The 14,947-nt window shown below is 42.3% G+C and overlaps 1 protein-coding gene across 21 annotated transcripts in view; it reads right to left on the reverse strand.

Moving 5' to 3' along the window:
• The window catches only part of SVIL (supervillin), a 223,898-nt gene that overhangs the window by 135,440 nt on the left and 73,511 nt on the right, over window positions 1-14,947 (reverse strand). Inside the window, exon 1 of one of the 21 annotated variants that reach the window (XM_070501094.1) lies at window positions 10,318-10,442. The exons of 16 other annotated variants lie outside the window; for them this stretch is intronic. The gene's annotated coding sequence lies outside the window, so the exon portion shown is untranslated. Of the gene's footprint in view, window positions 1-3,514; window positions 3,693-9,071; window positions 9,646-10,317; window positions 10,443-14,947 lie in introns of those variants that run through there. 4 more of the 21 variants (XM_070501101.1, XM_070501090.1, XM_070501097.1 and 1 more) reach the window with 4 other exon arrangements.

The following is a 14,947-nucleotide window of genomic DNA, read 5'->3' on the forward strand; positions in this document are numbered from 1 at the left end:
GGCCATGGCATCCCGGAACAGGGGCTGCCATTGCTGTGGGAGCCCAGGTGCATCGGGAAGCGTCACTGTCTCGAGAGCAATTCACCAGGCTTCCAAAGGACGTCACTCCAGCCCCCTGGGCTGTGGGCTCACGAGCAGGGGTAGGGCCACAAACTTGGACTTCCAGCTAGACTGGCCAGGCTCCTTCTTATCCCTACATTTCCTACACTGCCCAAGAGTTCCCACCCACTTCTGTTATGGGTTCATTTTAATAATAAAGGTTCTGAGGAAAACACACATACACACACAAATCTGAGGCTTGAGAGCACAAAGAACCTCTGTGGGTCAACACCTCATTTCTTTAGATGCCAGGTTGTGGCTTGTGCAGGCTCCCAGGGCAGTCTCCTCCCATCACACTGCCTGCCTCCACATTCTGGACTGTCAGAGGTTGACAAGCCCGGAGGCACTGGGGGGAAATACACGGTACCCTCAGCAGTCACAGTAAGTGCTCAAAAACAACTGGAATGAACGAATAAATGACCAGTGTTTCGCATGGCTCACTCAGTAAGTACATGATCTCACACAAGCCATCACGCCAGGAAAGTCTCCTCACCACACATGTCGGAGCCCTGGTTCCCAAAGGACATCTTGAGTTTGCATCCTTAAGTGTAAACAAGTTGAAAGCAAAAACAAACAAAAAAATCATATAAACTAATTTCTCACAAACTCCACAACCTTAAGCCAAAACTCACACTGAGGAAGAAACAATAAAGCAGCCAAAGGACATGGTGGCAACATATCAGATTACAACCCACGCCCTAGCCACCATGTCACTGACTTCACAGCACTTCCCAGCAGCATGGATCACTAAGCAAGTGCTGCCTGCGATGTCAGCTTGAAGGATTCAGCTCTAATGTTAGCAGCGAGGGTGAGACTGTAAAGCATGTATTTTTGGATACATAATTCAAAATGTGGAAATAAACATTTAATACGGTCAGGGCCACACTGTGTGTGTGTGTGCATGCTTGCACTGGGGTTTGGATTTGTGGATTGGTGGGAGGGATGGGGAACCCATAGAAAAGCTTCCTCTGATAGAATAAGCTTCAATTTCGTTTAAAAGGCACAATATTTTCTACTTTTCTTCTGCCATCCAAGCATCACAAACCATGTGGATATGTCAACAGGTCAACTCACAGCAGCAGACACACAAAGCGCAAATCCACTTCCTCGGTACTCGCACCGTCCAACACAAAAGGCCACTGCAGCCTGAACTAATTAGAATGAAGTCAAGTTAAAAGTTCAGTTCCTCAGTTGCACTAGCAACATTTTTCAAGCGCTCAACAGCCTCCTGTGGCTAGTGGGCCCCCTACAGAATGGCACCAACCAGAGAACATTGCCATCAATGTAGAAAGTTCTACCAGACGGCAATGACTCAGACCCATAGGCTGTCCTGACCTTGTTTCAGGGGGTAGATGGGCCACTGCAGGGCTGAGAAGTTCCACCGGACCCTCCTGATGCGGTCCCCTACACACCTCCAGGCACTTCCAAGATCCTCACTTCGACACAGACAATCAGAATATGACTTTTGTCTCTCGCGCGTTTGTTCTTAACTTTTGGGGAGTCACAATCTCTTTAGGAAAAATGCTGAAAATAATGGATCTTCTCCTCCGTTAAATGAACTTTCAGAAAAGAAACATTTTTCATAAGGTTTTTGGGAGATATTCTAACTTTCTAAAGCCTGTTTTCATGGACCTGCTTAAAAATATCTGCTGAACCAAATCGTCTTTTACATGGTCATCTTAAACACAACTTCCCTGCAGTAACAACTTTGGCCTCTACCTGCCAGAAGTTCTCTACCTGTCAGCCTTTTTTATTTTTTTTAATTTGACTCCATTAATTATAGAAATCATCAGCTCTCACATTAGCCAGAGATGCTCTGCATAAAAATTAGTTCAGAAAACTCTCTCCATTAAAATGCTGAGGTAATTTGTTCTCCTCAAATCTTAGAGCATCCATTTACCATCCGAGTACCACTTTTATCTGGAGCTACTGAATAAATTGTAATTTACTTTTAATGAAATAATTATCTTGTGAAGGACAAAGGTTGAAATGTTTATAGCCCTATGAAGCAAGAAGGCTCTTTACAACTTGTGCAAAATTAAATGTAAAAATAGTACTAACAGACAACGTAGACAGGAAGACAGCTAATGTACAATTTGGTGTAAAATCAGCTTCATCCAGTGGGAGAAGTGACCAGATGAACAGTCTTAAAAAGAAAAACACATAGAGAGATAGACGGCAGACTCCAAAGGTTTTGTTGTAGGTCAGCTTCTCTCACGCTCCTAGTGAAACATAACAGTTCATCTGATGTGACCCAACTCTCTAAACTCACTTCAAAGTCTCCTGGTAAAACTACCTTTAATTTTTGCTAAGTTTTAACTAAAGTTTCAAGACAGACAAAGTCTGAAAGTAAGAAAGAAGTCAAGTTGTTTCAGTGATTTATTTCTGGAACATCCTTATTGAATGACATCAATGTCAACCTTGGCCTCAGCAGTGAATCAACATTTTATAGACAGGACTTTACAACAGTGGAGAGAAGATGGGTTAAAAAAAGAGAGAGAGAGAGAGGTATCTGACCTATACTTGCCTACAGTGAACAGGCTTTTTTTAAAAAGCTTATGAACTTTATCAGTATAAATTATAGGGGAAGAGAATTTCAGAACACAGAAAATGGAAACAGGCGGATAAGAACCTCACAAGTACCTTCTTTGGGTTAGGAATCACGGCAGGTATTTTAAATTCTGTCATTTAAGCACTTTAAAGAGAGAGAGAAGGTTGAAGGAGGAGAGGCACTTCCGCTCCCTGAGGGCAGGGACGTCCTTTATTACTGTTCCTTCCCCAACACCTACACCAGGCCCTGGCACACAGGAGTGCTCAGAAAATAATGGTTGATAAAGAATGAATGCCTGGCAGTTAAGAGCTAAAAAACTTAAAGGGGAAATAAGCAGAGCACAGCCCACTCCTGTCGTGAACAGGAAAATTCTGTCCCAGGCTTTCCTCCTGGAGTTCATGGGATTCACAGCAGGAGAAAAAGCAAAGCCCCAAAGAAGAACAAATCAGGTTACAGAAAAGACCATTTAAGTATTTAAATGAATACAAAAGAAACTATGAGAGCTTAATCTGAAGAGATGGCAGAAACTTCCAATAAAAAATGGATTGAAGACAAAAAACGGTGATCAAGCCAACGGAGAGGGAAGAAATAGGCTGCACATTTCAACAGAAGCAAGCTACGACAGTGAGAAGGCCTTTACAAATAGATGTGTATTCTTGCTCAGGACATTTCTAACTCTTTCTTGCTCTCCCACCTTGAACCACCACCTTCCAAATACAGGGTCTTCTTTCCAGACAAGACTGGAACATTTTCAAGCTCTGAAATCTTTGGATTACAGAATCCAAATAAGTAGAAGGGATCTTAGAAATCCTCCAGTGAGACACTCATTTTAATGAATGAGGTTCAGAGAGGTTAAGAACTTACCCAAGTTCACACAGCTGGTTATTAATTAAGACCAGGGCTGCTCCCACTTGCTCTGCCATGTCCGCACGAAATTTTCTTCCTCTGCTGAGAGGAGGGAAAGCGCTTCTCGGGAGCTTTGGGAGGTGGGTTGAGGAGGGCAGAGCACAAAGCTTGTTGGCTATCATGGCTTTCACGTTACATTCCTCCCATCTGTTCCCCACTCTACCTTCTTACTGCGACGCCCCTTTGAAATATTTAAGAAGCGTTAGCTGCCTGCAAGCTCCTCGAAGCCTCCAGAGAGAAGAACTGATAGAAATCCAAAGAAATAAATTCCATCTCGAATGGGAGGATCCTGGTTGGGGTATAAAGCATCCCGTGAAGCTTACTCATCCTCTTCTGTGGCATCACAACATTTATCCCATCACGGAATTAGAAAATAGTCAATATTTTTAGTAAAAAATGTATGAAATAATAAAGCCAAATGATTATGTGTGTGTGGCTAAAATAAACATCTGGTGGAAATGAAGACGATGAGCATAATGTGCAGAGCCACCCACCACTTAACAGCAGGCCCACGCTTTTATTTTCACCCCAGCTTAAACCTCCAGAGTCATTAGCTGTGTTAGGTATCCGAAGAAATACTTGCAAACAAACGATGTCATTTGTCCTTGGGTTTCATCATAGTAGCTGTTAAAGAAATGAACTAATCACAAAATAAACGAATGCAGCTGTATTTTACGACCATTCTAGCACATGGTAAAAAATAAATTAATCTTAATTTAAATTAAGCTTAAATTAAAAAAATCTTTTTCTTAAAAAATCTGTATCAAAAGCAGTATTAAAACTTTCAAAGGTTATTTTACCTTTCATAACCAACTTCTTAATTCAATATATATTTTAAGCTACTGAAAATCAGCTGCTTTCCTATTTGGGTTTTGGCTGGAGCGGCTTTGTTCTTGTTCAGTGTGTAACATGTGTGCAAGTACATGTGTATACTTTAAATTTTTGGTTAGATGGGGTAAAGTTAGGTATGGAATTTTCAGAATGTATGAAAAGACCAGGGATTAAAATATTTAAAGTATTTGAAATCTTAAAAATCTAAAAATACCAATATGATTTCTCGGTTCAATGACCATATGTATCAGAGTCTAAGTTATTTGCCAACTTTCCATACTCAGAATATAATTGGAAATCCAGAAAGAAACAAGAGGCCTCTGATTAACCAAAACACAGTTCACAAATTGTAGGTGCATTATTTATAAAAGCCCTTTGGGTTTCCACTCAGAAACAAATTGTTCTTTCTTTATGCATAATTCTATCAGTACTGGTTATATAGGATACAGACCCTACATAGCTAATTAGAAGTGAACAACTTCTAATTAAAAAGATAAAATAAGCTATAAACCCAAGTGAATATATCCCATCTGAAATGGACAGGTCATAGATTTCACTGCATAAAGAGCAGCACAAGAATTTTTACCTTAACATGGGCCCTAAGAAGGGTGAGCGGCCCTAGTGAAGATACAGAAAACGACATAGAAAATAAAGGTGACAGGAGAGCTCAAGAACACAGCAGTCTGTGCAGACTTTGCTAGACCTGAGATGGGATGCTCATAAAGAGGTGCTCAGACGTAAAGCTCAAGGAGGTCAACACCATCGGGAGACCAGGAAGGTCTAGGGGGGACACAAAGCTCCTACGGAGTTGTGCATGTTGAGGAGTGAATGCATGGTCAAAGAAATAGGTGATGGCTTGAGGTCAAGAGGAGCTTTATTTAGGATGGAGGAAATTTGAGCATGTTTTCAACATGGGGATGAGGAACCAGGAGAAAGGCAGAAATTGGAAATAAGAGAAAATGGGGACAACAGTGTAAGCAAAGAGTGGGAATGGATGGAATGAAAAGCACAGAGCAGTAGATAGCCTTGGAAGACCACCTCCACCCCAGGAAGGCGTCTTCAACCCCCATCAGACCTGCCTGCTTCCGTCTCGGTGGTTCCCCAAGGAAGTCATTTAAAACAGTGCTACTCAAAGCCGGTCCTCAGACCAGAGGCATCAGTATTAGGTGGGGTCTTCTCTGCTGAATCTGTGACCTTACCCCTGACCTACTGAATCAGAATCTGCACAGCAACAAGATCGCAGGTGACGCCTATTAAAGTTTGGGAAGCCCTGGTTTAAGCAGTGGTTATGAACATGGGCACTGAAGTCAGACAGATCCGGGTTCAAATCCAGCTCTACCCTGACCCCATGGGATGTGCCCTTGGAAAAGCCTCTCTAAGCCTCAGTTTCTTCCTCTGTAGAATGGGGATAATGATAGTACTATTTCTCAGGGGCCACTGTAAAAATTTAACGAGATAATGTAGGTAAAGAGCTTGGCATTGAGCCTGGCACACAGTAATGATGGATGGCCCGTTCCTATTGTTCATCCCTTCCTTCAGCCTACTTGGATAACAGCTTCATCACGTCCACATCCGAACTCCTCCAGGGCACGAGTTCACCAAGGACAGGGAACACGCTTCAGTCTTCATCCCACACCTTCCAACCTGGACACCTGCACACAGGTGTGCAATATAGAGGTGAAGCACTTAATTCCCATGTGCTGAAACGAATCCAGTGCTGTGACGTGGATAAATCAACCATCCCAAAGCAAAGATTGAAGTTCTTTCTTTGACTATATTGACACAAAAGCCAGTTAGAAACAGGTTATGAACTTGTCTAGGATTAAAGGATCAACTTTCACAAGAGAATAAGCAAGTTATGAGGCGAAATACATCCCTCTTTCAAAACCTCCTGCAGGAGTGAGTGTCCGCAAGAAAGCGAGACAGAGACCTCTTTGAACGCACGTCAAGGTGCTGCTCTGCCCGCTTTGAGGTCAGCCATGCATACCACTCCGAGACGCTTCACCTAAGGGATGAAGTCGAACGCCCGGGAAAAATACATAAGTCAGATCACACCACTCGATGACTTTCTTCCTTTTAGGCAAGGCTCCAGTAATGAAGTGGCTGACTTCATCGAATGCACCTTAATTTCCTGTGTTGGCAAAAGCATGTATACACAAACCCCACCAGGCTTGTAATAGTAAGATGAATCTTTCTGCTTGCATTATTAGATATGGAAGAAAAAAACCCCAGAACTTACAACACAGAACACCCACTTCTGTAGTGAATAATGTATAACAGTGGCAAAAGTATTTTATGGAACACAGTTAAATTTTGATATGAAGAATCCACAAGTCATTCCTATGAATTCAATTCAATCAACTCACATTTGTGGAGCACCCACTGGGCAGTGGGCACTGGGCTAGACCCTGAGGTGGCAAGGGGGCTGGGACCCGAGTGCCCCTTTGGGCTCCCCCCTACAGAGACAGGGACCACCAGGACACGGTGCGAGGCTCTGCAGTACAGGCTGGAGTCAAGGCCCTGAGCCCAGGGGCAGAGGCCAGAGGAAGCTTCTGGGATGATGTCAGTTGATATCACCTCTCTGGGAGGTAAAGGAAGGTGGAACATTTCCAGGAGACGTACCAGCAAAATCAGTGACATCCAAGACCCTGAGGGGCAGGCTAAGGAGCTGGGCTCTGGCCTCTAATCAGTGGGAAACCACAGAGGCTTCAGCTTTTGAGGAGGGACGTGATCAGATCCTTAGGAAGGTCATTCTGAAGATGAATTGAAGAGTAAAGAATTTAGGGGCAAAAGGACCAATTAAGGGCAATGCAATCATCCAGGAAAGGGACAGAGACGCTCAGGAGAAGATAGTGGGCAGGAGCATCATTTCAGAGATAGACTTAGCATCCTTGGTGACCTATGGGGAGAGGAGTCAAGGGTGAGGACATGGCTTCTGGCTCCATTACTAAACAGTGAAAGCCCAGCACTGCAGGAAAGCTCCAGAGAGGGGAATCCTCCTGGTCACAGGGAGGCCCCCCAGGTCAGTGCTTTAACATAGAGTTGCAGCGACTCTCCTAAAGGCCCAGGCAGCCCTCAGTGAGGAGCTGACTTCTCTGAATGCCAACAATACAAAGGCACCTCTGGGGGTCCACTTGCCACGGCTCTCTGCATAGCCTGCAAACCCTGAACTGCAGCTTGCGGGACATCCTACATCCTCCCAAAAGCCAAGGGCCCTTTTCTTCGGGTACAGTTCCTCAATTGTAGAATTTTAAATGACTTCAGGTGTTGCTGAAGATGTTCTTTCTGAATTGAAAATCAACATCTTCCAGAAGCATGGCTGCGAGAAACAGTATGTCTCAGGAATACGAGCAGAGACCCCTGGGGCTGCTGAATGAAAGGAATGGAAGCCGGTGCCTTAACGGAATGTTACTTGGAGAATTACACTCAGGGCATCGGAATTAGCATTTCCCTGAGGGCTAAAAAGCGTTGTTCCACTCCTGACAGGAGGAAACGTGCCCATCTGTCACCTTCTCTCCTCCTCAGAGGAGTGACAAGGATGAGCCACTCCTGGCAGGACACCCAATGGGGTTGGGTGAGAAGCAACCCAACACACCTGGCTTCTAGCTGCTTCTCTCCAGGACGGGGAAAAGCATTTGAACCTTGCAGTTGTTCTCAGCAGGGAACGCCCGGGCATTTGGGCCAGGGCAATGCTCTGTTGTACGGGACTGTCCCACAGGACAGGGCGTTTACAATTCTCCACCACATTCCCTTCAATGCCAGCTGGAGTTATGATGAAAACCAGAAACACCTCAAGGCTTCCCAAACACCCCCTGGGGTTGTGGACTGCCACTGGTTGAGGACCACAGCATATTCACCGATGAAGCTCGTCTCTATAAATATTCTGTTTCTCTACCTGATAAAAATAATTACTGCTCCTACTGGTCCATCTGATATGTATAAAGTATCAATATTTTTTTCTTTTTTAAAGGAGCACTATGCCAAGTAAAATGTATAGCTCATTGCTATTTTTTTAGCAGAAGAAAATCACCAAGCTAAATTACAAAGAGACCATAGCTATCTCTGGGGTTTAAAAAGGCTGATACGGCATTTTTCCTTGGAGAATTTAAAAACTCCTAAAGCAAGATTTTTAAAAAATAAATTCTGGAAGATCAGAGGATCTATAAATCAAGCTTGAAGAATCAGCGCACCAAGGTAAAGAACCTCAACACAAAACTTACACAGAAGGCTCCCTGGTGATTTCTATTTCCAGATGTAGTAACAATAGGAGTGAAATACAACTTGCCCTTCCGAACTCCAGCCCACACCTGTGACAGAATCAGGGAAGGACTCTGTATCAGGAATACAGATACTGTATTTTAATTCACGTTTTTAATTCCGAGGCTTCAAGTGCTAACATTTAGACAGAATGTACTTACTAAATTATATGCATCAAATTGTTAGTGTCAATGTCACTGAACCATAAAGTAAGTTCTTTTGTTTTTTTAAAAAAAAATCTAATCATTCCCAAACCCAAAACACGCCGAAGGACACCTAGAGGAGTAATTGCAGTAACCAGCACATACTGGCAGGAACATTCCAGCGCTTTCACACAGTCAACAAACCCTTAGGAAGCATGCTCAGACAGACGGCACTTAAAAAAAAACAACTGCATTTAGATTTACAGGAAGATTTTTTCACTTACTTCAAATTTCTGTATAATCCTTGTTCCTCTAAGTTAAAGAGGGGGAAAAAAAATCACACTGTAACTCCTTATTTTCCTAATTAAAAAATAAGCAAAACACGTTATATCCTCTAATCTGGCTTTGGATGTCCTCAAGTATTTTCTCTGAGTCTCCTTTCAAGGAACACTATTTTCAAATTCTAAACAAAAGATAAAATATCAAAAGTTAGCCCAAGGAACGCTGTAGGAAATCCAACATCACACGCAAACAAGGCAGCCAGCTCTATCAGAAGTGACGATTCAGAAGAGGGAAAATTTAGAATGGGGCTTTCCAAAAGGTGCCCGGATGCCAGATCAGAAAATAGGTGAGGGCTACATGCCCAAAGTTTCTCTGAAAAAAGATCGCCAAAATATGAAAAAGAGTCTTCTTTTCAAAGTCGTCAGTCCCCTGGTGTCCTTGATGCTGAACGTCCACAATCTGGCCTTGGTGTGGCCATCCATTACGGGGTAAATCCACGTGAAACCTGAGGACACACAGCCTCGGAGGACGCCGTCAGAGCAGTGAGGCAACGCTACACGGGACGGGCCTTTTATGGCCTGAACGCAGAGCCTGGATCCCAGTAATCTACCAGAAATAGCTCCTGAAACTCAGAGGAGCCCGTCAGCTGTTGCAACAGGCCTGGCCAGCAGCTACTTCAGATGCAGCAACATGGTGTCTTGCTGCTCATTTTATGGAGAAATTAAAAATGCAATGGCAGTCTACTGAATGCGCTATAACAGTACAGAATTGAGTGCGCAAACATTTCTCTAACTCTAGATTTGGGGTTAAAAAAGAACACGTAAGCATTGATAAAGCTCCAATACTGAACATTCAAAAGGTAAATATATACATATATATACACACGTATATTAAACAGCATGCTAGAATGGCAGATGTCGATTTACAAGTTTACAAACCGTGTAGACACCTGTGGATTTCTTCTCACTCCCAGTAATTGTAGAAAATGAGACATCAGAAGAAAGAATTGCGTCATAGGTACTTCGTCTAAAATACTACCAACATTTTGTCTGAAAACCAAAGACAATGATCTGAACTGGCAAGACCTACCTTCAGATGGATCTCTGGTGGCTCAAGTCGCTTAAAAACCAGAGGAACCTTAACTAACGAAGAAAAGGAATTTTGAAGCACAATTCCTTCTTAAAAGGTTATTTCGATTTTTTAGATATTAAAACTAAACACTACAACTCTGCTTACAAAAATACTTACAATTGTTGGTGTCCTTGCTGTTAAGAAGAATAACAGAAAGTCTTCACTGTTCATTCTAACTTCAATACACACCACAAAGCCAGAACTCTGTGGCTGGAAAAGGAGCTTGGTGGTGAGGCCCTGGGCGGTGTGCCTCTGGGTATCAGTGCACAGACCACCAGCTGCATCGGGCAGCCAGCCGAGGCCTCCGAGGCAGGATCTCGATTCCTGTTACTAATTAACCCTGCAGGACAATGCCACCCCCCGAACAGACAGTCCTGTGGCCAGATGAAAAGATGGCAGATACCCTGGACAGCGGAACGACACCAGCTTCATGACTATTTTCTGCAAGCCCTAAAAACAATTTGTCCAAGCCAAATTTTTTACCCACTTCAAGATGACAAGCAAACAAAACGCCACAGCATGACGTCTGCTTCCTAGTCTCCGCCATGGCCTTCATCTTATTTTCCCTTTGACCAATTTTGCTTTTCATCCATTTTTAATTTTGTTTTATATATTTATATAAGCTGCTTTAAACTCCTCCTGGAGCAGAGCAGGGTAAAAGTAAAAAACTGATGTAAAACAGTTGACTCTCTGGGTCTTTTAAGAAAAGAGAAGAGAAGAAAATCAATCACTGTTGTTGCAACAATGCAGTTTTTTTTCCTAAAAAAAGATTCATTCCTACAAAACAAACATCAGACTTTTGGATCCTCTAAGTTATTGCTCACTGCTCTCCTGTAGCAACCAAACTGGCCTAGATGAACGCACTGGGTGCAACAGAATAATTCTTCTCAGCTTCCTCTTTTTGTCTTTGTTCAAATCCCAGTTAATTCTACCTGCACAATCCCTTTAAACACTTTCCTAAGTACTTTTGCCGTCTGCCAAACTCAGGAAACTCTTGTCACACAAACTTTGTTTCCAAAAAATGACAGTAATCAGACTTGATATGCATGAGAGTAGATTTCATGATATATCCATTAAGAAAATCATCTATTACGAATTAAAATTAAAATAAGAACCAGACTTATACTAGACTCATGCATTTCCAAGATATTTGATAATTATTTCTAATTTGCTATTATTTAACACTAGTATTGAAACAACACGGTAGTCTACTATGCTTTCGAGTAACTGTTCATTGTATCAGCTTTATCATGAGTTTTAATCCTGCTCTGGTGGGTTAATCTAGGAACCATATCTATTTATGATATTGTTTCTAAGAGAAACTACATTCATATTTCTATTACATCTATTTCATAACAACAAGGAACATGTGGAAACCAAAATTTAAAACAACACCATTTACAATCATAACAAATAAAATAGAATATTTAGATATAAACTTAATATATACAGGATTTGTAGGCTAAAAGTTACAAAATGCTGATAAAAGACAACCCAAAGATCTAAATAAATAAATAGACATATACTGTGTTCATGGGTTGGAAGAGTTAACATAGCAAAGATGTCAATTCTCCCCAGAACAATCTACAGATTTAATGCAATTGCTATCAGTATCCCAGCAAAGACTGCTGGTAGATATAGACAAGCTTACTCTAAAATTTATATGCAGAAGCACAGGCCTGGAATAGCTAAACAGTCTTGAAAAAGAAGAATAAAGTGAAAGTAATCAATCTATCCCATATTAAGGTCTACTATAAAACTACAGTACTGGAATAGAGAACCCAGAAAAAGACCCACACAAATATACCCAACTGGTTTTTGATAAAAGGTGCCTTTTCCAAATGATGCTGGAGCAATTGGATATCCATAGGTAAAAAGAAAAGATGAACCTTGACCTAATGCTTACTCCTTACACAAAAATTAACCCAAAATGCATCACAAAGTTAAACGTAAAACATAAAACTCTAAAACTTTTAGGAAAAAAAATAGGAGACAATCTTTAGGACCTAGGCAAGAGTTCTTAGACTTAACACCAAAAGCACAATCCATAAATGGAAAAAATGATCTATCATCAAATGTAACATTTGTAAAAGAATCATCAAAATGTAACATTTTTGCTCTGCAATAGAGCTTGTTAAGAGGATGAAAAGACATGCTACAGAGTGGGAGAAAATATTTCAAATTAATATCTGAAAAAGGACAAATATCTAGAATATATGAGAAACTCTCAAAGTTCAAAAGCAAAAAACCAAACAGTCCAATTAGAAAATGGGTACAAGACCACAAAGAGACACTTCACCAAAGATACAGAGATGGCAAATAAGCCCCCGAAAGAGGTTCAACATCATTAGCCAGTAGAAAAATGTAAATTAAAACAATGAGATATCCCCACACATCTCTCAGAATGGCACAAATAAGAAATAGAGACAACACCAAATGCTGGCAAAGAGAAACTGGATCACTTATACATTGCTGGTGGGAATGTAAAACGGCTCAGCTACTCTGGGAAACAGAGTTTCTCAGAAAACAAAACACGCCAACCCAAACTACCATATGACCCAGCAAGTGCACTCCTGGACATTATTCCAGAGAACTGAAAACTTATTTTCATATAAAAACCTGAATACAAATGTTCATAGTAGCTTTACTTGTAATAGCCAAAACCTGGAAACAACCCAGATGGCCTTCAGTGGATGGATGGTTAAATAAACTGCTGTACATCCAGACTGTGGAACACTCCTAGGCAATAAAATGGAGCAAACTCTTGACACATGCAACTACCTGGATGAAAATCCAGGGAATTCTGCTGAATGAAAGAAAGTCAATCTCCAAAACTTAGATGTTGTATGATTCCACTTACGTAACATTCCTCAAATGACAACACTGCAGAAATGGACAACAGATCAGTGGTTGTCAGAGCTTAGTACTGGGGCGAAGTGGCATAAACGGCAACATGAGGGGTCCTTGGTACGGAACCCTTCTACTGGGCTACTGACTGTACTGATGCCAATATGCTCATTGTGATATTGTTTCATAGATCTGCAAGATGTTACTGTTGGGGGAAACTGGGTAAAAGGTACACAGGATCTCTCTGTGATATTTCTTACAACTGCATTTGAATCTACAGTTATCTCAAAATTAAAAGTTGAATTAGACCTTTTTTTAAAAAACCTACTTCAAATGAAACTGCCAAATGCAACCCATTTATAAGTCGTCTACTTAACTGTATCATACTTTAAATAAATCTATAGATTTACTATCTGTCCTCAATGCCATCTTAAGAAATTCAAATTGGAAGTGTTTCCTTTTCCCTACAAGAATGGAAGTCATTAATCCAAAGTAAAATATTTGATACAAAGCATTGCTTTCCAATTAAATATGTTTATCTGGCAGGTTGTATGGATACTTAAAAAGAACATATCTAATACCTAGGACCTATCCACTAGTCAAACAGGAGACCTCCACATAATTTTCAGAAGCTCCATCCACCGGCCAAGATGGTTTATTTTCAAAATCTGACCTACACTTGAGAAATAGCAAGAAAACAACTCTTTAGAGAAGGAGACTGGGTCATCTCAAGTTTTAATGCTACTAAAAATACCATAGAAAACAAGTTTTTGAACTCCAGACTCCTATAGTCTTGAAGGTTTCATTCTTGAAAATAAAGGACAAAATTTCAGCCTTTCAGTAGAAAGGGCAGACTGAGGATGCTCCAGTGCCCTTTATCCTCTCAGATGCCACAGCATAAAACCTAGATCCAAACAGCCTGACCTGCCCTCCTTGAGGGCCAAACTAACCTGCACTGGACTTTATTCTAGAAGAGACTAGCTCTGGGGAATGCCATGGAATGCACAGACGAGGGCACGCTTCTTTTGGGTTCCCTGAGGGACAGCAGCACAATAAGCCTAAGAATTGCTCTTGCCTCTATCTCCCATCCCCCAACGTCCCTTCAGCTCAATGCCCCGTCCAAGCACTAGCCCTCCTTATTTCTCTCTTCCTCACCACCAATCTGCCACAACCACCATCTCCTCTCCCCCAGTCCTCATTTGCTCCCCTATCAGTTCTGCAATTTGATTCCAGCTCCCTTCGTACCCCAGGAACTGCTCCCCCCAACCATGGCCTCTCCCAGAGCCTCATCTGGACTTGGCCTTTCTACAGTGTCAGACACCTTCTGATACTCCCACCTTTCTGGAACATCATCTTCTTAAAAATGTGACACTACTTTCTTTGGCTCTCCCCAGCCCTTGCTGACCACCCTCTCCCACCCTCTCCTCAGTTGCTTCCCTGTTCCTCCTTCCTTCCCTCTCCCTCGAATGTCTGTTTTCCAGGATGCAGACCTTGGCCATCTCTGTGTGCCGCCTCCCCCAGAGTGAGCTCCACTACACCTGCAGCAGAATTCAGGATGTTGGTGAGTTCCCAGAGTTCAGAATACCAGGATCTCTCACAGGAACACGGAACTCCAGACAAACAGCGCTGCACTCATCCTCTCCCATGACACCGCTCCTGTCTTCCTGATGGACCACAGCCCCTCGGCCCCTCCTCACTGGAGCTCATCTCCTACGTCTCAGCACTCACCGAGTCTTGCTGCCTGAACCTCCGCCCTCCTCTCTACTCCACTTCCCCGTTGATGCCCTCATTGCCTCCTGCCAGGACTACAGCAAGAGTCTCCAACCTGTTCTTCCCTCCCCCATGGAGACCTCCCCACACCCATCCTCCCCACAGCTTCCAGAATGCCTTTTTTTCTTAA

This window comes from Equus asinus, chromosome 29 (assembly GCF_041296235.1).
Source record: "Equus asinus isolate D_3611 breed Donkey chromosome 29, EquAss-T2T_v2, whole genome shotgun sequence".
NCBI classification, from domain to species: domain Eukaryota; kingdom Metazoa; phylum Chordata; class Mammalia; order Perissodactyla; family Equidae; genus Equus; species Equus asinus.